Here is a 24,163-nt window from a genome sequence, read left to right on the forward strand (position 1 = left end):
TTAAAGACCATAGACATGGATTGATGAGAGAGTGGAAGAGCAATTTCAATAGTGTTGAAAAGGAACTATTGAGGACTTGGAATGCCATTCCAGAAAATTTTTTCTGTTTAAAAAACTTTGCAACAACATTAATCTCCATGTTTTCATCAGTGATGAATTTTGTTAAGTCTCGTAATAGGAGTAGCCTGACGGATGAACGTAGTAGCTCGTGCATATCTCTGAAGGTCACGAAATATAAACCTGATGCAAAATCTCTGTCATCAGTGATGCAGCAGCAAAAGTCCCACTGATAATATCAAACAGAGTCATAAAGTTTTCTGTCGGACTATCAGTGTACATGTATACATTAAAAAATAAATGTATTTTTCATCATCATATACTGTGTTTTTGTCGCTCGAATGAATTTTATTATTTCTTCAAGGTTCTTCACATATGTACACCTTAAGAGATATCAGGTAGGCGTAACATGTTCTCAAACAATAGGGTTGGCTCGCAGAATTTTGAGTAAGAGATTTTGCTGGTTTTGGCAGGCACTCACAAAAAGTTTGCCCACCCCTGGTCTAGAGTCATGGCTGAGTTCCTTTGGAAAGAAGAGGATACAAAGAGCCCACCACATCTGGGAGTCTTTCATAATGATTAAGAAGACTCAATGTCTGTATCAGCATAGCTAATTACTATAACATCCTTCTTGCTCATGAAAATCTTAGAGTCTTATCACAACATCTAAGAATAATGAAGACTGGTAGGGCTGGGTTAGAGGAAGCTTCCTTCATATAGCCTTGCCTGTTCCCAACCTCTTTCTCTGTAGGGCTCAATTGTCATCTAAAATTTCAAAGTTTTTCCTTACATTTTCTGCATTCACCCAGGCAGGTAAAGGAGGAGAAAATACTAGTATGTAGAGGATTGAAGAGTAGACTCTAAGTCCCTGGAGGTGGTACTCCCTCTATCCAGGTTTTATTGACCAAAACTTAGTCACATGGCTGTACTGATGTAAAACAAAGGGTTAAAAATACAGTCTAGTCTGTGCCCAGAAAGAAATGGGTTTTCAACATATCTAGCAGGTGGACTATAGCTATTCTCTGCCATGATGTTGATGTGGAAGAGAATGAGAAGGATGATATTAGTTGGATTTGGAGTAATCCTCATTATTGATTTTATCCTAAATGTGCATCCAAGATATTCTAGGTCAGAGACAACTTAGTCATTAATAGCTGCGTTGATCCCCTTTTCTCTAGTGGTTATTCCTGGAACACACAATGAAAGACAGACGGTAAAATCTCCCAAGTGAGCGGCCTCAAACTTCCTAGGTGAGGGGATAAAAGCAAGTGGATGTCATATACCTATATACCCTAGAAAAAGCAGCTACCTTCCCCACATATACCAAAAATCAGGAAGAAAAATTTTTTCTTTGGAGATAGGAAGAAAAGATAAGGGGCTCTCATTCTAACCTGTTTAAATGTAAATCTCTCCAATGGGCACATAAGCCCCATCGCCTTGCTTATGTGACCTAGTGATTTCTCTAAGATCCTGGGCCTCAGTATCTTGAAATGTAAACACACTTCCTGAGTTGGGGAAATCTCTCTCTCTTGAGTTCTCAGACTATCCATACATTGTAAATTCACTTCCCAAGCCTTCCTCTTAGCCCAGGACATCAAGTTTTCAGCATAATGTATTGAATGAGCAAGGAGTATGCTGCTGGCTTACTAAAATATTTTCTCAACAGCCCACAATGACAATGAAAATGTTAATAGCTAACATCTATTGAGTGCTTGCCATGTGTCAAAAACTATTTCAGTGTTTTACTTAGAATCTGTAGTAGCTCATTAATCTCTACAATGGAAGGAGGTTTACCACTACTTAAACCCCATTTTACAAATTAGAAAACTGACACACAAAAAATTTAGTAAAGCACCTAAGATCAGGTAGAAAGTGGTACAGGTGGGTTTGAAAATAAACTGTTTGATCCTAGTGTATAAACTAATATATACTTTGTTAAGATAAAATGTACAGTAGTGGAACAACAAATAATTTTTGCATTGTTAAACTCCCTAAGGCATCTTTTTATCACACATTCATTCAGATTCCTGACCTCCACCTAACATTTGGAATAGCTGCACTTGTACTGATTTTTGTGGAGCTTCTTATGACCAGATAATGTAAACATAATATTAGGTTGATTCAAAATTAGAATAGAAGTACCACTGAGCCAGATATGTTATCTTGTTTATTGTTGGGTCACCTAAAGTCCAGCACAGTACTTTGCAAAGGACTAGCTCTCAAAAGCTATTTTGAACAAATGATTAAGAACAGATCCCTCATAAATAAGAATTTATCACTTTTCCCTCTTGGGGACCACAGTTCATTTGTGGAGTAAACCAAGGGCGAAGTACGTAAATGGTGAGAATACAGGAATTATGGACCAATTAAAGGATTTTTAAAATCATTTATTTAATTTGGTTAATTATAAATTATAAATTCAGTATCCTATTAATGCATACTTAAGGTTTTCTCATAATAAGCGTTAAAAAAAAGATATAGGGGAAAGTAGACTGTGTTAAAGAGTAAAAATTTTCTTTGGAGATAATATAACTAAAAACTTCAATCTAATCATTGTTCTAATTGCCATGAATTCTGGAGTAATAAAAATCCTGAATAAATGAGATTTTTCACCCTGTAATTGAAAGATAAAAATTTTAACTGACCTAGTTTCCTCTTTATCAGAGAGTTAAAATCCTATTTTATTCAAATATAAGTCATTATATTCTGTGTATATATCAGATATTATAATCATTTTCTGAAATTACATTTTCTTTTTGCTAAGCATTTCTATAAAAGAAAATATGAAAGCATCAAAATAATGTTTATGACAATAAGAACAGTTTATTTGATGAAACAATCACAGTAGTAAATTTTATTTGTAATCCAATAAATCAGTATGATTTTTATTTCATTATTATATTCTTATAATATTTAAAGGTTCTATTTAGAGTTAACCTTAATTGTAAAAATTATTAAAACTCATTACTTTAAATGATAGATTTAATTCTATAACTGAAAATAGAATGAATCAATTTAATTGAGGGAGATCCAACAATGTGCTAGGTGCTAAAAAAAAAAACCCACAAAGTTTTACATCTCAAAATGTAAATAATTGACTCTTATCTGTGATATCTCAGACTATTATAATATTTCTCTCAATCTTAATTGGAACTAGGCAAAATTTAATCTCATCTAAATAATTGTTCAATCTCAAATTTACATTTCTCATTTTTATTAGAAAGGTCAAAAGGAAAAGGAAGTAATATAAAATTAATTTACTATGTGAAAGGTTCAAAGAAGATTTACCTAATTGGTGTAATACAGATTTCAAATCTTTGAAAAGATACCCATGTCTTTAGGCAAGATAAACTTTAGACTATAGGAATCCTAATTATAAACCTGACATTTCAGCTGAAAAATCTCACTGGCTCACTATTAGATAAGGTAACAAAAACATGAAGTACTTGAAAAAAATCTCTTCAGTAGAGCACGGCTTTAAAAAATGTTATGACACTAGGAAATATGACTGCATATAATACTTTTTCCTATATAATGGTGTTATGGAAGACATCTGTTTCAGTTTAAGTAGGGTTTTAGAAACATATGCATGTTCATTTTTCAGCATTTATTTATTTATGCATTTTTTGCTTATTTATAATTAAATTTATTGGGGTAGCATTGGTTAATAAAATTATTTAGGTTTCAGAGGTACAATTCTATAATACATAATCTGTATATTATATTGTGTGTTTTTCTTTGTTTCTTATGATAGCCTTGTTTTAAAGTCTATTTTGTGAGATATAAGTATTGCTATGTCAGTTGCTGCTGTTGTTGTTTTCATTTCCATTTGCATGAAATATTGTGTTCCTATCCCTTTACTTTTAGTCTGTGTGTGTCTTTCATTCTGAGGTGGGTTTCTTGTAGACAACATATAAATGAGTCTTATTTTCTTATCTATTCAGTTACCGTATGTCTTTTGATTGGATCATTTAAGCCATTTCTGTTTAAAGTGATTATTGACCAGTACATATTTATTGCCATTTTAGTCTTTTAACTATGTTCCTCTGTTGTTTTTTATTTATTCTTCTTAAAGAGCTATTAACATTTCTTATAATACTGATTTGGTGGTAATGGACCCTTTTTTTGTTTTTGTTTTTTTTTTGTCTGGGAGGCTCTTTATTTCTTCTTCAATTTTAAATGAAAACCTTGCTTGGTAAAGTGTCTTGGTTATAAGTCATGCTTTTTATCACTTTGAATATTTCATGCCAATCTCTTCAGGCCTGAAATGTTTCTGTTGAGAAATCAGCTGATAGTCTTATGGGAGTTCTCTTGTAGGTAATTAACTGTCTTTCTCTTGTTGTTTTTAGGATTCTCTCTTTCTCTTTAAACATTGGCATTTTAATTATGATGTGTCTTGGTGTGGGCCTCTTTGGTTTCATCTTGTTTGGGATTTTCTGCATTTCTTAGACTTGTGTGTCATTTTCCTTCACCAGGTTAGGGAAGTAGGGAAGTTTTCAGTCATTATTTCTTCAAATAGCTTCTCAATCCCTTGCTTGCTCTCTTCTCCTTCTGGTACCCCATGATGCAGAGTTCATTCACTTCATGTTGTCCCAAATATTCCTTAAACTATACAAATTATTTTATTATTTTAAAAAATTTTTTCTGCTCTGATTGGGTATTTTTTTTCTACCTTCTCTTTCAACATGCTTATTCCATCCTCTGCTTCATTCAACCTACTTCTAATTCCTTCTAGTGTACTCTTCATTTCAGATATTGTATCCTTAATTCTGACTGGTTCTTTTTTATGGTTTCTAGGTCCATCTTCACGTTGTAGTTCTCACTAAGTTCGATGAGCATCTTTATGACCATTCTTTTGAACTCTATATCTGGTAAATTGCCTGCCTCTATATTATTTACTCTTTTCTCTGGGGATTTCTCCTGTTCTTTCATTTGGGGCATGCTTCTTTGTCTCCCCATTTTAACTGTCTCTCTGTGTTTGTTTCTATGTATTAGGTAGATCTGCTTGATAGGGTGGCCTTTTGCAGTAGGTGTCTTGTGGGACCAGTGGTACATTATTTGATCACCTGTAGTGGGTGCTCCAAGAATGACCCTTGTGTAAGTTATTGGGACCTATTGTTGTAATTGAGTCTTGATTACAATTGGTCCATTTGTGTTTGGGGTCAACCCTCAGGCTGGCTGACTGTGAGAATCAACCCCAGCCACAGTGTATGAGCTGTTGTGCAGGCATTGACACACAGAATGGAATTTGTCTCAGCAGGGTCTGTTGCCTGTCAAGATCTCCCTTTGGATATGCCACTTTTGATGCTAACTAGGTCCTGCTCTGATGTTATCTGAAGTTGGCCACTGGGTGTGTTGGTTCCAGGGCCTCTTGTAGGTCAATATCAGACACTGCCTGTGTCTACCCCTGGGTAACCTGTTTGGAGCTTCAAAGCAATCTATAGTGTGTGACTGCCTCTGTTGGTTGGGTGTGTGCAGGAAGGATCACGCTGCACACCAAGTTAGGCTTTTGCAACAGCAAGCCTGGTGGGCAGGTCAGCAAAAGTACCAAGGAATTCCAAGATCTGCCTCTGCTTGCCTCCACATTCTGCCTGCCTTTTAGGCTCAGTCACCGAAAGAGTCTCTGGTGATACTCGAGTTGCATGAGATAGATTCTCATTGAGTCATCAGGTGAGGATGAGTGGTATTCACCAGGTTGATACAGGTTCAAACTCGGTGCTCCGGCTGGGTCTGAGACTACTCAGCAAATGTCCCAGAGTATATAACATCTAACTGTCACCTTCTAGTTGCTCACAGACCTTTGTGGTAGAACAGGGTCTCAAGGAGTTGTCAGGTTGAGGCCAGCAGTGTTTACTAGGTCCTGACAGACAAATATTTGGCCACGTGCAAGAAAAGCTCTGCACTGGTCAGGTGTGCGAAGGAAAAATTTCTCCCATCCTAGAACCACACAACTCAGTCTGTGCCAAGGTCTGTCAGGAGCCTGCTCTCAACAGGGTGGGGCTGTTAGGAGTCAGGAGACAGGAAGTTGCTGGTCAGGCTTGGGGAAAGGTGGAGGCTGCTGTCCCCACTCCAGAGCCAGACGATTTAGTCTGTCCTAGTTCTGCCCACATCTCAGCAGGATGGAACCACTGTGAGTAGAGAGGGTGAGGCCACCAGGACCCAGAGGTGAGGCGAGTGGATCTCTCATGAAAAGGGTGTCACCAGTCAGGTTCACAGGAAAGTGGGGGCAAAGCCACCCAACTCAGTCTTTGCCACCCCCTGAGTCTGCCCAGACCTGTACACCTAGGTCCAGGCAGCTGTATCCTCAGCAGCGCATGAGCCGCATAGGATTGGGTGACAGGGAGTCTGGAGTGTGTTGCTATTTCTTTCCCCAAGACTTATCCTGTAAGGAGAAGCAAGCTCAGCCCAAAAACGTTGGTGTCGATCTGGCTGGGTGGCTCAGTCTGTTGGAGCATCATCTCCTCCATTGAAAGGTGATGAGTTCAATTCCCAGTCAGGATATACACCTAGGTTGTGGGTTGAATCCCAAGTTGGGGTACATACAGGAGAAAACCAATGGATGTTTCTCTCTCATCTCTCTCTCTCATCTCTCTCTCTCATCTCTCTCTCTCTCTCTCTCTCTCTCTCTCTCTCTCTCTCTCTCTCCCTCTCTCCCTCTCTCCCTCTCTCTCCCTCTCTTCCTCCATTTCTTCTATCTTAAAAAACAATTAAAAGAAAAAAGCTTTAAAATATTTGGCATCTGTGGTGCAGTAGATTCACTCAGCATAGGGGATCCTGGCAGCTATCCCCTCAGCACTCTTCCCAGAGCCACAAACTGCCAAACTGTCCTCGCACGACTCTTGTCTGCTCTACCCTCCCACCACCAGAGCCCAGGGTGAATGGCTGCGAACAACATTTTGTGTGTTGGCCCTTTCATATGGTTCCTGTGTCCCTAGCAGACTCCTATCTCTCCCTGGCAGACAGAATACCCACTGATTTCACAGCCAGAGGTTATGTAGGTGCATCTTCATGACTCTCTTGCTCTGGGGTAGAGAGCCTGGTGTGGGGTTGAAACCCCATGCTCCTCAGGAGGAACCTTTGCAACTGAGATATCCCTCTGGAATTTCAGCCTCTTCTTGTTGGAGCAGGCTCAGCCCTTTTTGCATGTCTACTCTTCCTACCATTCTTCATGTAGCTTCTTCCGTAAATCCTTGGTTATAAGATTTTCGGCTTGTCTTCAATTCTTTTTTCAGATTGATTTCTCTATATTTTAGTTGTGTTCCATTTTGGTCCTGAGAGGAGATGAGTGTAGTTTATTTTTTTTATATATTTTATTGATTTTTTACAGAGAGGAAGGGAGAGAGACAGAAAGTTAGAAATATCGATGAGAGAGAAACATCGATTAGCTGCCTCCTGCACACCTCCTACTGGGGATGTGCCTGCAACCCAGGTACATGCCCTTGACCTGAATCGAACCTGGGACCCTTCAGTCTGCAGGCCGATGATCTATCCACTGAGCCAAACCGGTTTTGGCACAGTGTAGTTTAAACCTACTCTGCCACCATCTTTCATTTTATATCTTGAAAAAGGCAATTATTTGTCTCTTTCTTGTTCTTCACATCAACTTAAAAGGTGTGCTTAAAAAGTTAGGGTCAAAAATAGCCATGTTACTATAGGTCAGGGCCTTAGAGAACTTCCTAAAGTGACCAAAATCAACTATTCAGCAATCTCTATACATTCTTAAGTATCTATGATTCTACTTACATGTATTGGGTTCAGTCTTAACCAATCTACGTCGAATCTATGATATTTATTAAATGTAAATATCTACAAATCACATTAAAAGAGGAAATAAGTTACTTTTGCATGCTTTTGAAGAGAGCTAATATGAATCCAGGTGCAATGACTGGATTTATACCCCAGTATAAATTTTACTAAAGGTACAATCTTGGAAGAAGTTTAGCAAGTAAGGCCATGTGTTAAATTTAATGTTGAATTCGAAGTAACAGATATTTATGTTCATAAGGTATTGTATAGATTATAGCCATTCAGCACCTTATTTCATATTAAAGCTTTCTTAAACATTTCTAAAATAATATGCTAATATAGAGGGATTCAAAATCATTTATAGTTGGAATAACTAAGTATTCCAGCTCTCTTCTAATGCAATTAACTTCTTTTCTTTTGTTAACAGCTTTTAGATTGTAGAAAACTAAATGGTAAGGAAAATGTCAAAATAGAGGAGACCCTGCCAATGCTACTTCATAGTTAGTTGACCAAGGATGGCAATTAGTTTTTATCTCTCATGCCTATTCTGATGGATTGGTATTGGTTGCCTGGAAGGCTGCGTAAGAAGGAAGCATATGTTGAGATTTCAGAAGGGAGAATGATTATTAAGATAAATCTTCAATGAGCTTTTGATATTTGCCATTGGGTCCTTGACTTTTGTAAGATATATTCATAGAACCACTGAATTTTCACTTAAAATTAGAACATATAATTCTCCCTTATACACAAAAGTATCTTGACAAATAAATAATTATTGATATTGAGATATAAATATCAGTTCATTTGTTTTGCTCATTCATCAGCTATTAAACTTACTCTTGCACATTCTAATGCAAATGATCCAAGTGTGGGTCTCAGGAAAACTACAGATGAACTCATGGATGTTCAGGTTGAAAATACAACTGTTCAATCTGTGCATGCAAAAAAAAGTCTACTTTTATGACTTCTGCAATGCCACAGGTAAAGGCTGTATTTTAATATTTTAATTCAACAGTATTTGTTTAAAAGTTAAATCATGCTTCTAACTTGGCAAAGATCTTTCAAATGAGGAAAAATAAAACCCTCTTTCTCCTCTCAGAAACCGGGAACACTGCCTGGTGCACCTCCTTGTAACCTCCCGACAAGGTGATGAGTGGGCGAGACATTAAACATGAATGTAAGGAGTAAAGCACCACAAGAAAACTCTCAGTAGCCTCATTACTGAACTTGAAGGATAATAAGACCATTAAGAGAAAAGCCTAAATGATGGAAAAAGCTCTCTGATATCTTTACTACCAGTGCAATCTACCCAAATGAGCTGCTCTGTGCAGACTGCTGCAACTGCCAGCCCTCTACCTAGGAGATGAGATCATTCAGGTTCACAGTGACCCAGCCAGCCGCATTGATTGGAAGGTGCCGGGCTCACAGCTGTCATGAGGTAATGGATAGGCCCCTAAAAAAGCTGTGATGACGCGCTCCCGGGCCGCGGTCTGCTTGTTTTGCTGCGTGCGGTAAACAACTCTCTCACCAGACCTGGCAGCACAAGGTGATATTCTGTCTTTCCCCTTTGAACTGGTTTAGGAGGCATTGGAAGGTATCTCATCATTAAGAAGCTTCCGTGTGTTAACATATTATCATATTTTTGTGCCTGGCAGGATGATATATTTTTGTCCTGTTGCCTTAAAAAAAAAACAAACAGGTAAATATTTTATTTAACTACGTCCTTAGTAAGAAATTACTAGGTTTCATTTTAGAGTCCTGGTGGGATCGGCACACATAAACGCGGTGAGCTATTTTTCATTGTTTTTAAATGACTCGGAGCTTTTGTTTACCTAGTGAGTTTCCAGTTCGCTTGTGCTTTATCAATTTGTGACTTTGCCAACGGGTGAGCTTTTACTTTGGGGCTTCACTGGAGCTTTCTTGAGACAGGCTGTTATGACAGCCTCTCCTTAAGTGCTGCGATATGACAGGCTTCCAAGGCAGTTGTAAAACAATTATAATTGCCACTAAAATGTCTTGGATGGATTGGTATTAAAATGAACAAAGGAAACTCAAGAATCTGAAATGTTCTCACTTGAGCCTGTAGTGTTATTTGGCTAAAGATTTTTTTCCTCACCCAGATCAATTAATAAGAACACTGTTTTTCTTCCTTTTTTTTTATTAAAAGTATGCAAACTTTTTTGTGCTATAGGCAATTTCCAAACCCTATTTGTACATGTCAAAAACAACTTGAATATATTTTTCCAAGCCCTAGCTGGTTTGGCTCATTGGATAGAGCATCAGTCCGCAGACTGAAGGGTCCCAGTTCGATTCTGGTCAAGGTTGAAGGCTCCATCCCTGGCCCTGGGTAGGGGAGCACGTACAGAGGCAGCCAGTCAATGTGTCTCTCTCACATCAAAATTTCTCCCTCTCCCCCCCGACCCCTTCTACTCTATCTTAAAAAAAAATCAATGGAAAAAAATCCTTGGGTGAAGATTAACCCCCCCAAATTTTTCCTCATAGTTAAAAAACAACAACAGATTTTGCCCTGGCCAGTGCTGCTCAGTGGTTAGAGGATCAACCCTTGCACCAAAGGATCATGGATTCGATTCCTGGTCAAGGGCATATACATGGGTTGTCGGTTCACTCCCTGCCTCCCACCTCCCACCCCCATCAGGGTGCAGGAGGCAACTAGTCAATGTGTCTCTCTCACAAAGATGTTTTTTTTTTCTTTCTCTCTTTCTCTCTCTCTCTTCCCACCCCTTCCCTGCTCCCTCCTTCCCTTCCACTCCTCTGAAAAGCAATGGGAAAATATTGTTAGGTGAGGATTAACAACAAGAAAAAACAAAATAAAAAAGTAAAAAATGAAAAAGGACAGATTTTGTATTTGAATGAAAATATTTTGCTATCATACCCACTGACATCTTGGTATATTATTTATTACCAGTACTAAGACACTTTCAAGGACACTATTTGCCAAACTGGCCCTGCTGTTGCTTTTTTAAGTCCCTGGCATAACAGGGAAAGAGACAGGTTTAGTTGACAGAATCTTAAGAGATTTTATTGACCACTTACTCTTGGTATTTTCTTAGCAGTATTACAGAGGCAGGTCACACCCCACAACAGGCCTTAACTGAAGAAGGAAACTTTAAAAAAAATCATAAATGGGTATTTTGCCTGTGTATTATTTCCTTTGGAAACTATTCTGATTTTTTTATCCATCATCATAACATAGAGCATAACATCATAACATATTTATTCATATTATATAATTGTTGGCCTGAACCATCAATGAAAGGGGTAGCTGAGTCAATTACTGGTTAATGCCTTTTCTGAAATTTTATTTCCTTCAATAATAGTCTGTGATCTATGCTATCCCAGTTAAGTTGTGTTGCTTACTCCCATTCCTCTGTGTCATGATATTTTATATTCCTGTGTTCTGCCAATGCCTATATTATGTGGTATTAGTGGAAACACAATTCTTTGCTTCGACTACCTCCAGACAAAACCTACAGAGCTTCTCCTTGAGATGAGCAAACATCTGGAATGTGAGGAGAGTTATTTTTCATTATAAACATTTTTAATGAGTATAAAAAGATAACAAACAGGCATTTGCCTTGGAAAAGTAATTTTTATTATGGAAGCTTCTGAATAGGGTATACAAAGAGGAGAAAAAACCCAATGGTTTAAAATTGCCACAAATCTTAGTGCCTTGCACAATTGACACCATTTCTCATACAGCATTCTCTTTTAAGTATTTTTCAGTAGAAATCACAAAAGAGCAAATATCTAGTACTGGTCTCATTAGCCAGAAATTGTGGGTTTGGTCTTCATTTAGACTGGGATGTCTTAGTCATGGTACTGTTTTAGAGGGAACATATTAAAAGTGTAAACAACATAGTTTTGGGAGTCAATTTAAGGAGTGAATGGATTGATTATTTAATTTTATCTAGTTTTATTCTGTATCTTTAACCTGAGATAGCTGGCAAGGCATCCAAGAAACAAAATGAAACTATCAACATCATTAATAAGAGCACTTACCCCAAGTCAATAGTAACTTTGGTAGTATTTATGTAGCAAATTTTCCATTTTGATGACTATGTAATTATTTTTTGTCCTAGAGGGCTAATGTATCCCAATCATTTATTTTACAAATTTAAGAAAAATCACACCTCCAATAATATAATTACACATTTAAGGTCAAAGTGTGAATAATTATAGCTACCTTTCAGGTTTCTTGACAATTAGAACAATGATCTTAATTAATTAGGTTGCAAACATCTAAGAGATATTGATTGGTTTATGATTTTGAAGCTCTTAGCTATTATTTATGATCAGGAAAAGAAATCTAGAAGTCATTGTGCATTGCTTTCTGAAAACTGTTTCACAAAATCTTGCAGCTCCAATCTCTTTCTAAAACTAATACCTTAATCACTTTCCACTTAACCAAGGTGCTGGATTAACCAACTTTGGTTACTTATGTAAAATACTAGGGGCCCAATGCACGAATCCATGCATGTTGAAAGAAACTGTGGGCCGCGAGGCTGCAGTGGGCACAGGGGGAGGTCTTGGCCCATTCTCCTTGCCTCCGCCCAGCCCCTACTGCCATGGCCCCTGGTTCCCTGTCTGCCAGCAGTCCTTCTCCTGCCACAGCCACTCACACTTGGTGATGGCGCAGAGCAATTGCGGCCAGTGCCATCAGTGGGTGCGAGCAGCGGCTGCTGCCCCAATCACCCCACAGGAGCAAGGGAAGGTGGAAAAGTCCTCAGGGGTGATCAGGGCTGGCGCCCAGCATGTGGAAGCAAAGAATTTTCAGTAATTACCAGAGGCTCGCCCCAATGACAGTGACCGGTGCCTCACCTTGGTCTGGCACCCCTGCTCACCTGCTCCACCATCCCACCACAGCTGACGCCCGCCATGTTCCATGTGTCCCACCTGGTGGTCAGTGCACGTCATAGTGACTGGTTGTTCGGTTGTTCGGTTGTTCAGTTGTTCCACCGTTTGGTCTATTTGCATATTAGGGTTTTATATATATAGATACTGACTATCTTTTCAGACTGTAAACTCAGAACTACTCAGCTATATTTTAGCTATGGGACAATTTAATGTTTCTACCAGTGAAATAACTTGCTTATCAAGGGCCAGTTTTGTTCCTTGACATCAGTCATGGCAATGGATTTGACACCAAAAGCAAAGGTAACAAAAGAAAAGTAAAGAAGTGGCACCACAACAAAATAAAAGGCTTCTGCACAGTAAAAGGAACCATTAACAAAACGAAAAGAGAACCTACAAATGGGAGAAGATATTTGCAAGTCATAGGTCCAACAATGGGTTAATATCCAAAATATATAAAGAACTAATAAAATTCAGAAAAAAAACAACACAGAAATAACTGAATTAAAAAAAATAAACAGAGAAACTAAATAGACATTTTTTTCCAAAGAAGGCATATAGTCAGTCAACAGATACATGAAAAAGTGCTCAGCATCACTAGTTATCAGGGTAGTGCAAATGCAAATCACAATGAGGAATCACTTCACCCATTATAATGGCTCTTATAAAGAAGAACAGAGGTAAGAGGTGTTGGCCAGGAGGTAGAGAAAAGGAAACCTTTTAGTAAAAATGTAATTGGTGCAGCCACTATGGAAAACATTATTAAGGTTCCTGAAAATATAGAACTACCATATCATCCAGCAATCCCACTTTTGGATATATATCCAAAGGAAATGAAATCAGGGTCTTGAAGAGATATCTGTACCACCATGTTCATTGCAGCATAAAATGTTGACAGACATCAATAATTGAATAGATAAAAAGAAGTTGTGGTATATATACAAAATGAAATATCATTCAGTCATCAGAAAGAAAAAGATCCTGCTATTCATGGCAACATGGACGGACCTTCAGGGCGTTATGCTACATGAACTAACTCAGACAGAGAAAGACAAAGACTATGTGATATCACTTATATGTGGAATCTAAAAAGCTGAAGTCATAGAACCAGAGACTAGAATGGTGGTTACCAGGCGTTGGGGTGTAAGGGAAATGGGAAGATATGGGTCAAAACATATAAACTCTAGTTATAAGATAAGTTCTGGATCTAATGCACATCATAGTGATTACAGTTAATAATACTGTATATTCATTATATACTCAAAAGTTGCTATGTGAGTAGATCTTAAATGTTCTCACCACAAAAAAGGCCTCGCTGCGGCCACAGCAGAGAAGCCTAGCCTCAAGGCTTGGCTTCTCCGCTGTGGTTGGACCAAAGGCCTGGGTCCTGGGTGCCAAAGGAAAACCGGTGCCGGCAGCCAGGGGAAGGACGGCCTATTGCGCGAATCTTCGTGCAATGGGCTTCTAGTGTTATAATTAATTCCTCTATATTAAGCTTTGTAGCTTTTTCACCTGTACTTTTTAAAATATATAGTTTCTTATATTTACTGTTTTTGTTAGTATTAGTTCCCACACACTTGGAAATACGTGCTTGTGACTTCTTTTTTAATGGCTAAACAAATTCAGGTAGTTTTAATGTAGTAGCACAACTCCAAATAGAACATTTAACTAGTTTTTAGAGGAATAAGTAAAATTATAATTCACTTCAATATAAGGATATATTGTTAAATGTTGAAATTGGCATCAGCAAAATAAAAACGTTGAATGTTTTCTAACATGATAACAAACCTGCATGTCATTGGGATTGACAGCGATCTTTGCCATTGTTTCTCCCTGTCCTCTGGGCTGTGACAGAAGTGGCTCATGTTTGTGTTCCCTGTTTTGCGAGAACACTTCACACATCCCCACCCAGTTCTAAAGGATTACTGAGTCGAAGAAGAATACAGTCATATCTTTTATTTTTAAATGTCACATAAGTTCAGGAGATTTTTTTTGGCATTTTGGAAACTGCAGTCTAGAGCACAACTGTTTTAAAATGTCATTCTTATTCTAGATGAGAGAATCTGACACTTCTTACTTCTAAGGCAACTGTTAATATGTTACAAGTGTCTTCTCAATCATTACTGAATCGGAAGCAAGTACTCGATCTATAGATCATGGTTCTTCAGGGAGTATATTTTTGTCAGGTGATATTTTTTCTCTTAGTGTGTGTGTGAGAGAGAGAGAGTGGGGGGGAGACCTTAGCTTTAATATATGATTTATTTTCTGTTTTATCACAAAAAGGAAATCCATTTATTGGCTTTTTCTCCCCTCTCTTCCTTTCCTCTTCCCTCTCTACTACCAATGTTCCAAAGGTTATATCAAACATTTTGACATGCAGCGTTCAAATGCTTTCATAGTCAGAAGTCATGGGGTGTTTTGGTTTGCTAGGGCTGCCATAACAACATACCACAGACTCGGTGACTAAAACAGCATACATTTGTTTTCTCACAGTTTTGAAGGCTACAAGTCCAAGATAAGACAGGCAGGTGTGGTTTCTCCTGAAGCATCTCTGCTTGGCTTATAGATAGCCTTCTTCTCTCTGTGTCCTTCCACAGCCTCTGTGTGCTCACATCCTTGCTGTCTCTTTTGATGTCCAACTTCCTTCTTACAGAAACCCTAGTCATATTAAATTAAGGTTCACCCTAACAGCCTTGTGTTAAATTAATTACCTCTTTAAAGGCCTTATCTTCACAAACTGTCACAGGTCGAGGTACTGGGTGTAGGGATTCAACATATGCATTTTGGGGAGACACAATTTAGCCTATAACATGGGGATTGCAAGCTATTTCCCAAAGTAAGTTTAGGAAACCTTCTAAAACTTAACATTTTTTATAGTTATACTGGGAGAGTTTAGCTATTGCTATAAGCAGCCACATTGCAAACCCTAAATAAGGAGGTAAGAATTTGAGGATTCCTCAAAAGTGTATCAGGTAGAATCCCAGGAGAGTGTCACTCTATTAGCAAATGTAAATCTGTAGCATAGTAAATGATATTGTACCCCATCTGATTAAAAAAAAAAAAAAGTCTTGGCAGAAGATGGTTTTCACCGGAGCTAGAGAAAAGCAGCCAAAAGGGCAAGGCCTCGATGTTAAAATTCCCAGCAATGCCTTGTGCTGAGATCAGGATGGGAAGATCCTCAAACACTCTAGATCAGTGGTTCTCAACCTTCTGGCCCTTTAAAACAGTTCCTCATGTTGTGACCCCCAACCATAAAATTATTTTCATTGCTACTTCATAACTGTAATGTTGCTACTGTTATGAATCGTAATGTAAATATCTGATATGCAGGATGGTCTTAGGCGACCCCTGTGAAAGGGTCGTTCGACCGCCAAAGGGGTCGCGACCCACAGGTTGAGAACCACTGCTCTAGATGCTACCAAGATATTTTCTCTGTGGGTCTGACTGAAGCCAGTTGGATTGCAATGTCATTGTTTTCCTTTACTCCGGTTCCACTTTTGTCAAGAGTGATTCATTCTGAAATTCAACTTCTCCCATGTTGCAACAATGAGAATCTCATGGACAGCAAACATAAATATTCCAGTTCCAGGGAAAGAGTGTCCCCAGTTGTAAATGAATAGACGGACTTTCTGGTTTGTTCAGCAATCTAACATGAGCTCCCAGACAGTCCTGCTTAAGCTGGCTGCCCATCTCTCTGGAAACTTCCCCAGGGTGCTTGTGACTTTAAATTAACTTCAGCATGCTATTTCATAAATACTGTTGTCTTTTTCTTCCTATTCAGTGAAAAAATTTACATCATTAGTCATTACATTCAGAAATTCCCCTAGCTCTTTGTAATGTATTTTTCGTTGAAACATCTTGTCCAATCTTTATCTTTAATTGAATAGCTCTTTATGTGACTTTCTTTTTCTCAAACTGAAAAACACTATATTCAGCCTAGTCAAACTTGTTCTTACTTCAGGAACTTGAGATCTATTTTAGATCGTTTCATAATGTTTTTTTACACTTTTCAGATCAAATAACAACACCTCAGAGGACTTCTCTGACTAACCTTGCTAAAATGACCTCTCACCACCAGCCTCGGTCACTACTGTATAGAAAAAAGGCTGACAGTACTTAGGGCCAGTGAATATGTCTTTCCTAAACAAAATCAAGGAGTCAGTGAATCAATTTTTGGATCCTGCAGAACATTTGAAGAATGAAAGTGACAATACAGATTTTTAAGTTAACACATATCCATACATTTTCAGGTTTTAAGTAAACATTTACTAAAAATTATCTCTCTATATAAAAGGCTAAGTGACAGTTCAACTGGTAGCTATGACCACCAGGGGGGAGACGCTCAATGCACAGGCATGGGAACATAGAACAGACTGATGAATCTCAGAGGGAAGGGGGAAGGGAGGAGGGCGGGAAGAGATTAACTAAAGATCTTATATGCATACTAGAGGCCCGGTGCACAGATTCGTGCACCTGTGGGGTCCCTTGGTCTGGCCTGCGGGGATCAGTTTGAAACTGGCAGTCCGACATCACCCGAGGGGTCTGGGATTGCAAGAGGGCAAAGGCCAGGTCAAGGGACCCCACTGGTGCATGAATCCATGCACCAGGCCTCTAGTATATAATATCTATCTGCATTCCTATGATATGTATGAGTTCACTCTGTCTTCCATTTGAGAATGATTGATTCTTAGCTTCCAAGAGATCCACCTGTAAATAGTTTACTTCAGTGATTCTCCTAGAGTGGTCATCAAGAAAATTATTAAAAATGCAAATTTTGGACCGACCCCAGAACAACTAAATCAGAAACTCTGGTGGTGCAATCCAGTCATCTGTATTTTAACAGAACCTTCCAGTGACTCATTTGTGAGCCACCTAATCAAATGTCTAAATCAATACTTATAGCTATTTGAATTAAAATAGTAGCATTGCTATTTGAATATACTTGGGCTTCTTCAATCATTTTAGAACCTACTGATATAACCATAGAAAATCAATCTTATTTCACTCTGATTTATAATTCCACCCACAGGCTTGGCATCTCAAAATTATCCAAGTGCCCTATACCTAATTTCTCAGCTAAAAGTCAATGTAGACTTGGGTTCATTTCCTAATTCATGGATGAAAAGCTATTTTCCATTACATTTCTTTGGTATAGGACAGGAAAAAAAATGAACAGGAAATGACAATAACCCAGCACCAATTAATCAACCTTGCTGTCATTTCTTAAATATCATTTTCACAAATATGTGATTTCAGAGCTTTGGTAGAGGACAAAGGGATGATTTGGTAAGCTGCAAAAAAAAAGATTGTCAAATGTCAGGGAACATAGTTTCTTTCCGAATCATGACATCTTTATGCCAGGAATAAATGTTTGAAATTCAGATAATATATGTCACTATTTTTTGTGGCATAAAGATAACAGAATTATAAGAGGGGAACTTCATTGTTTTTACACTTTGACAAAAAAATATGGGTCTGTTTTGAAAAGGGAAAAGCAGTCGCATGTATCACTGAAGAAGCAGGAACCAATGATTACCCTCCTGCCTTTTATCTCCACCTGTGGTGAACTCACTTGTACTCTTCTTGCCCTACAAACAGAACTGCAATCTCCAATGCAATTACGACCTAACCTTTGCAAGCTGCCTGTATCATCAAAACATTTCTTTTCAGGAACATACTAGGCTTAAAGAAGATAGTTACTGATACACTGAAGTACCTCTTTCTAGTTCAGGCAGACGTTCTTGGCTCTTAAGTACAGATGATTCTTTTCTTGTTTTCATTCTTTTTTTTTACTATATCTTAATCTAAATAAGTAAAAATTAAAATGTCTGTGATTGAAATCACTTGGGAATGAAGTTGAGGAGCATGTACATAAATATAAAAATAATTACTAATAACTTCATTATGTAACTATATATATACGCACACATATACTAGTATATATGTTGAATGTAGGTACACATAAATATATAATACTCTTCAAATAATGAAACTAAGGCCCAAGTATGGTAGGGAAACAGAATTTATGACAAAAATGAAATTTAAAATAAGTTTTTTAAAAAAATTAGAGTGTAAATATTCTTTGAGACCACTTTGTGTATACCCCAATTCACTTAACTATAATTATTGAGAATTGCATTTTTCACTATTTTTAAGTGCTCAGACTTGAAAAATACTCAAAAGAAAAAACAATTTTGTGATAACTATTTCATGGCCATTATAGATAGTTGCTGGGGTCCAATCCCAGCGGGTCCAGGAGTCCCCAAAGGTGTGGACGGAGTCGGCGAAGAAGGAATGACACGAAGACAGCCTTCAGTTGATCAGCAGCCTAGTCAGGACCTATAGCCAGGATCTCCAGCCAAAGTTCTGGTCAGAGTTCTGGTTAGGAACTGACGAGGATCTGATGTTTATTGTCTTGTTACATCCGTATTTATACCAGCCGATTTTAATCCTGTCAATTTCTATTACAAAGGTTAGGGCGTTTCTTATCTCCATTCCAAGGAGTAAAGATTATGTAGCTTAACTACCCGCCTGGCACTTAATTAAGGGGTTGTATCCCCTCCCTAACCTCAGGGAAAAATCCCCACCTGGGGAAACAACCTTTCTCAGAGAGGTGACCTTGGTTAAAACACATGGCACTAAGGAGAGCAAACATATTAAGAACAATATGCTATATATGCCAGGTCCCTTGAAACATATGCTGTGCAGATGTTTCTTTCCTGCAGCGACTGTGTCAAGCAGCAAGGATTTCATGGCCATTATAGATAGTTCCACATTCAATTCAGATTTTCCTCCATATAATTGTATAATGTTAGCTAGTATAAAATCTGATTCACTTTTCAATAACTTCTCAAATACATATAACTAAAATATGAAGTTATCGGGAAGATAAACATAAACAATATACTAGTACACATGTGTTTAAAGAGGTAATACATTTTTAAAAATTTTTTAAATATTTTTATTGATTTCAGAGAGGAAGGCAGAAAGAGAGAGAGATAGAAAAATCAATGATGAGAGAGAATCATTGATCAGCTGCCTCCAGCATCCCTCCCCCCCCACCACCACTGGGGATAGAGCCCACAACCCTGGCATGTATCCTGACCACCCTGACCGGGAATTGAACCCTGACCTCATGATTCATAGGTTGATGCTCAACACTGAGGAATGCTGGCTGGGCAAGGTAATAAATACTTTTAATGCCTTATGAACAATGAATACAAAAGCCTTGTTAATTTAAAACAAAAACAGGAAGGGAGGGGAGGGTGAGTGGGGAAGATCAACCAATGAACTTGTGTGCATATATGCATAACCTGTGGACACAGAAAATGGGGTGGTGAGGGCCTGAGGGGAATGGCAACAAGCTAGAAGAGGTTAATGGAGGGAAAAGGAGGACCAATGTAATACTTTAAACAATAAAGATTGGGGGGGAACAGTAAGTTTTCTTATAAAATAAATATGAAATATATTTATGCCAGGGATATAAAAATAGAAAATTTAGATACTATGGAGATTTTATTTATGTTAATTCTTCCAATCCATGAACACAGTATATTCTTCCATTTGTTTGTGTTTTACTCTTTTTCTTTTTTCAATGTCCTATAGTTCCCTTCCTTCCTTTCTTCCTTCCTCCCTCCCTCCCTCCCTCCCTCCCTCTCTCTCTCTCTTTCTTTCTTTCTTTCTTTCTTTCTTTCTTTCTTTCTTTCTTTCTTTCTTTCTTTCTTTCTTTCCTTCTTTCTTTCCTTCTTTCTCTCTTTCTTTCTTTCTTTCTTTCTTTCTTTCTTTCTTTCTTTCTTTCTTTCTTTCTTTCTTTCTTTCTTTCTTTCTTTCTTTCTTTCTTTCTTTCATTTTTCCTGTTAATCCTCACCCAAGGATATTTTTCCATTGATTTTTAGGGGAAGCGGAAGAGAAAGGAAAGACAGAGAGAAACATCAATATGAGAAACACATTGATTGGTTGCCTCTTGCACAAGCCCCAACCAGGGCCAGGGCCTGGGAGGAGCCTGCCACCAAGTATGTGCCCTTGACCAGAATCAAACCCGGGACCCTTAGATCTGCAGACTGATGCTCTATCCACTGAGGCAAACCGATTAAGGCTGTCCTGTAGTATTCTGAGTACAGATCTTTTACTGCCTTGGTTAAGTTTGTTCCAGGTATCTATTGTTTTTTGTTGCAATAGTAAATAGGATTGTTTTGGGTTGCTTTTTTTCCTTTTTTTTAGTTTCTATTTCTGAGTTCATTACTGGTGTATAAAAATGCCATCCATTTCTGGATGTTAACTTTGTATCCTGCTACTTTGTCAAATTCATTTATTAAATCTAAGTAGTTTTTTGTTGGAGTCTTTAGGGTTTTCTGTTTACAATATCATGTCATCTGCAAGTAATGACAGCCTTACTTCCTCCTTTCCAGTTTGGATGCCTTTTATTTTTTTCCATCTTGTCTGATTGCAGTGGCTAGGATTTCCAGTACTAGGTTGAATAAGAATGGTGAAAGCAGACATCCCTGTCTTGTTCCTATTCCAAAGTGAAATGGTTTTAGTTTTTGCCCATCAAGTATGATGTTGACTATAGGTTTGTCATATATGGCATTTGTTATGTTGAGGTATAATCCCTTTATTCCCACTTCGCTAAGAGTTTTTATCAAAAATGGATGCTGGATTTTGTTAAATGCTTTTTCTGTATATATTGATATTAGAGACCCGGTGCATGAAATCCATGCACGAGTGGGGTCCCTAGGCCTGGCCGGAGATCAGGGCTGATCAGGTTCCCCGCCTCCCCGCCTTCCTGCCTGGTTACTCTGTCCTTCTTGGTGCAGCTGTTTAACTTGGGCCAGGATGTCTCAGATCTTCCTCTGAGCCATCTGGCTGGCATAGAAATGCCCGCTGATCTTAACGATGACCTGGTCGTTCTCATCAGGGGTCTGGTCTCTTGGCACAACCACTTCAGCTGCTGTCAAATTCTGCAACTCATTTACCATTTTGCCACCTTGGCCAATAACCCGGCCGGCCGCCGACGCTGGCACCAGGATATGGGTTTCCAGCTTTACTCCCTCCTTGGGACCGAAGAAATTCTCCTCCTTGAGTTTCCCATAAATTCCCCCCTGAGCCTTGAATTGGGCCTCTGGGGGTCCAGTGATGATGACCATGCGAACTTTGGAGTCAGGAGTGAGTTTCCAGAGGAGCAATCTTGATGGAGGCGCTGGCGAAACGGGAGAGCTGTTTGATGTTCTGCCCGCTTCTTGCCGATGATGGCGCCCCCCGCTGGGCAGGATGAAGACCTGCACCATCTCCTGCTCCGGAGCCTGCATAAAGGAGCGATAGGGAGCAGCTCCCATGACACTGCTGGGAGGCAGCGGGACTGCACTGGAGGAGGCTGGGAAAAGACCCACGGCAGCCAAGTTCAGGCCGGGGATGAGATGAGACTGCAGACTCAGGGCAGCCCCGTCATTCTCATAGGCCTCCCGAACTTTTCTTCATGATCTCCTGCTCGGCTCTGCAGCAGTTCTCCATGGCCCCCTTCACGGTGATGGTCCTCTCGGGGTTAGAGAGGGTGAGGGCCTGCAGCGAGGAGATGGTGATTTTCGTCTCTGTGTCCTGCTCCACCTTCTTCAGGTTGCGTCCCTCCTTGCCAATGAGATGCCCCATGAAGTTATTATGGGCCAGGATCTTCAGGGGAACCTCGTCAGCCTTGGACTGGGTCTGTTTTGTGATATGTCGGATGGTGGCGCCCTCCTTGCCAATGATGGCGCCCACATACTGGGTGGGCACCAGGAGCCGCAGGGGGATGTCCGCTGGCTGCTGCTCGGCAGGGGCCCCGGCTGCCACCGGCGAGCCCTGGAGAGGCTGACCCCGAGGGCCAGAGCCCCCTCGGCGCCCATTCTCAGGACCCTGTGCTATCTGCTCGTGGGGAATATAGGAGACCTTCACGGCATGGTTCTCCAGCTGGTGGCCATTCAGCTTCATGATGGCTCTTGTTCACAGTTCTCTACTGTTCCATACTGAGCAAGCAGGCTGTCCAGGACTTCCCACCGCAGCTGGGGTGGGATATTTCGGATCTGAATTTTCCGACTCCTGAAATTAGAGGGAACAGGATTAGTGACCGTTTGGAATCTTCACACTATTTTTAAATGTATCTATTTTCTTGTTAATTATAATTTTTAAAAAATCTAAATAAAGTTGCGAATTTTCTTCTTTGGCCAGTTTCCCTTGAAGAATAATTTTTTTTTTTTTACCATTAAAGAATAAGACTTTTGCATATGCTGGCTATCAGACAGATCAGCAGATGGAGAGTAGTTACAATGACAGTGATGAATGCTAAGTTATTATAATAATTTACAACTTTTCATGTTATTCAAATGTTTTACTCATTCTAAAAATTTAACTGACTGAAGAGTAGAATATGTCATTGCTAATAATGTTGTTTTTTTCCAATGTAGTAATATGTCTGATGGTGGCAGCTTCTATTAGGAAAAATAAATGGTATTTCTGAAGTTTGAAAATAGTGTTGTTTGGCTAGGTTTTTAATATACTCCTGACGTGTACCATTATTAATTAGCATAATTTCAGTCCTCTTTGTGTTATCTCCTATGGGAATAGGATGGCTTTTATTTTAGGAATGCATTATAATGGATAGATTTTTACAAAAGCTTGTCAACACCATCCCTACTTCACTGTCTGTAGAAAGATAAAGCCAATGTTACTGGCAACAATCTTCTTGGCTAGAAGTATAGTCTCAACTTTCCTGCTGCCCCAAATCTCTGAAAAACTCAGTAGAAAGCCAGCCCATCCATTCTTTTGGATCAATAGTTTTCAAACTAATTATTAGTTGCTGAATCCTTCAAATAAAATCATGTGAGGAACTAAATTTACAAAATCAAAGAATGTGTAACTTCTCTGGGAGCCATGGGTAAATTGGCCATGTTTGGTTTTCCCAGGGCTGCTTCAGGACAACCTCACGTCTCTGAGGAGCGTATTCTGTACTCTGCTGACTACCCCAGAGAAGCCGACCTGTCAGAGAGAGATGCTTTTTTACTGTAAATTATTAGCTCATTGTAGATCTATGCTTTAAGATGATAGCATGGCCTGTACTAACGGACACGATCTGAGAAGTCATCCATTATTAAACCTACAGTAATGATGTTATTGAAGATGTTTATTGATTTACAACTATGAGTCCTCAGGAGCACTTTCTCTCTGATCTTGGGCTTTTCCTGAATAATTTTCTGATTGAGGGAATAGAGGACAATCTTCATAGAGGTAGTGATCTTTGAACTCAGCCCTTTTATTTTATAGGATCATTTCAGAAGAGAGAAATTTATAGATTTGGGAAAGTGCATGGTGAGTTGAGGGAACAATAGGTAATTTGTTGTGCTAGTGGTATTAGATGTGTGCAGTAGCGTTTTAAGAAGTAATGCTAGATATATACATTTTCATTTCACATAGTGTAGATGTCATTTGCATGTTCATTAAACGCTTTTGAGGAACAAACTCA

General features: G+C 38.9%; 1 protein-coding gene and 1 pseudogene across 1 annotated transcript in view; one reads left to right on the top strand and one right to left on the bottom strand.

Annotated features, from left to right (window-relative positions):
- CCSER1 (coiled-coil serine rich protein 1) overlaps positions 1-24,163 on the top strand; it is a 1,147,418-nt gene that overhangs the window by 1,037,256 nt on the left and 85,999 nt on the right. The window lies entirely within an intron of this gene.
- LOC102431215 lies at positions 17,899-23,591 on the bottom strand (annotated as a pseudogene).

Source organism: Myotis lucifugus, unplaced genomic scaffold (genome assembly GCF_000147115.1).
Source record: "Myotis lucifugus unplaced genomic scaffold, Myoluc2.0 scaffold_12, whole genome shotgun sequence".
NCBI lineage: Eukaryota > Metazoa > Chordata > Mammalia > Chiroptera > Vespertilionidae > Myotis > Myotis lucifugus.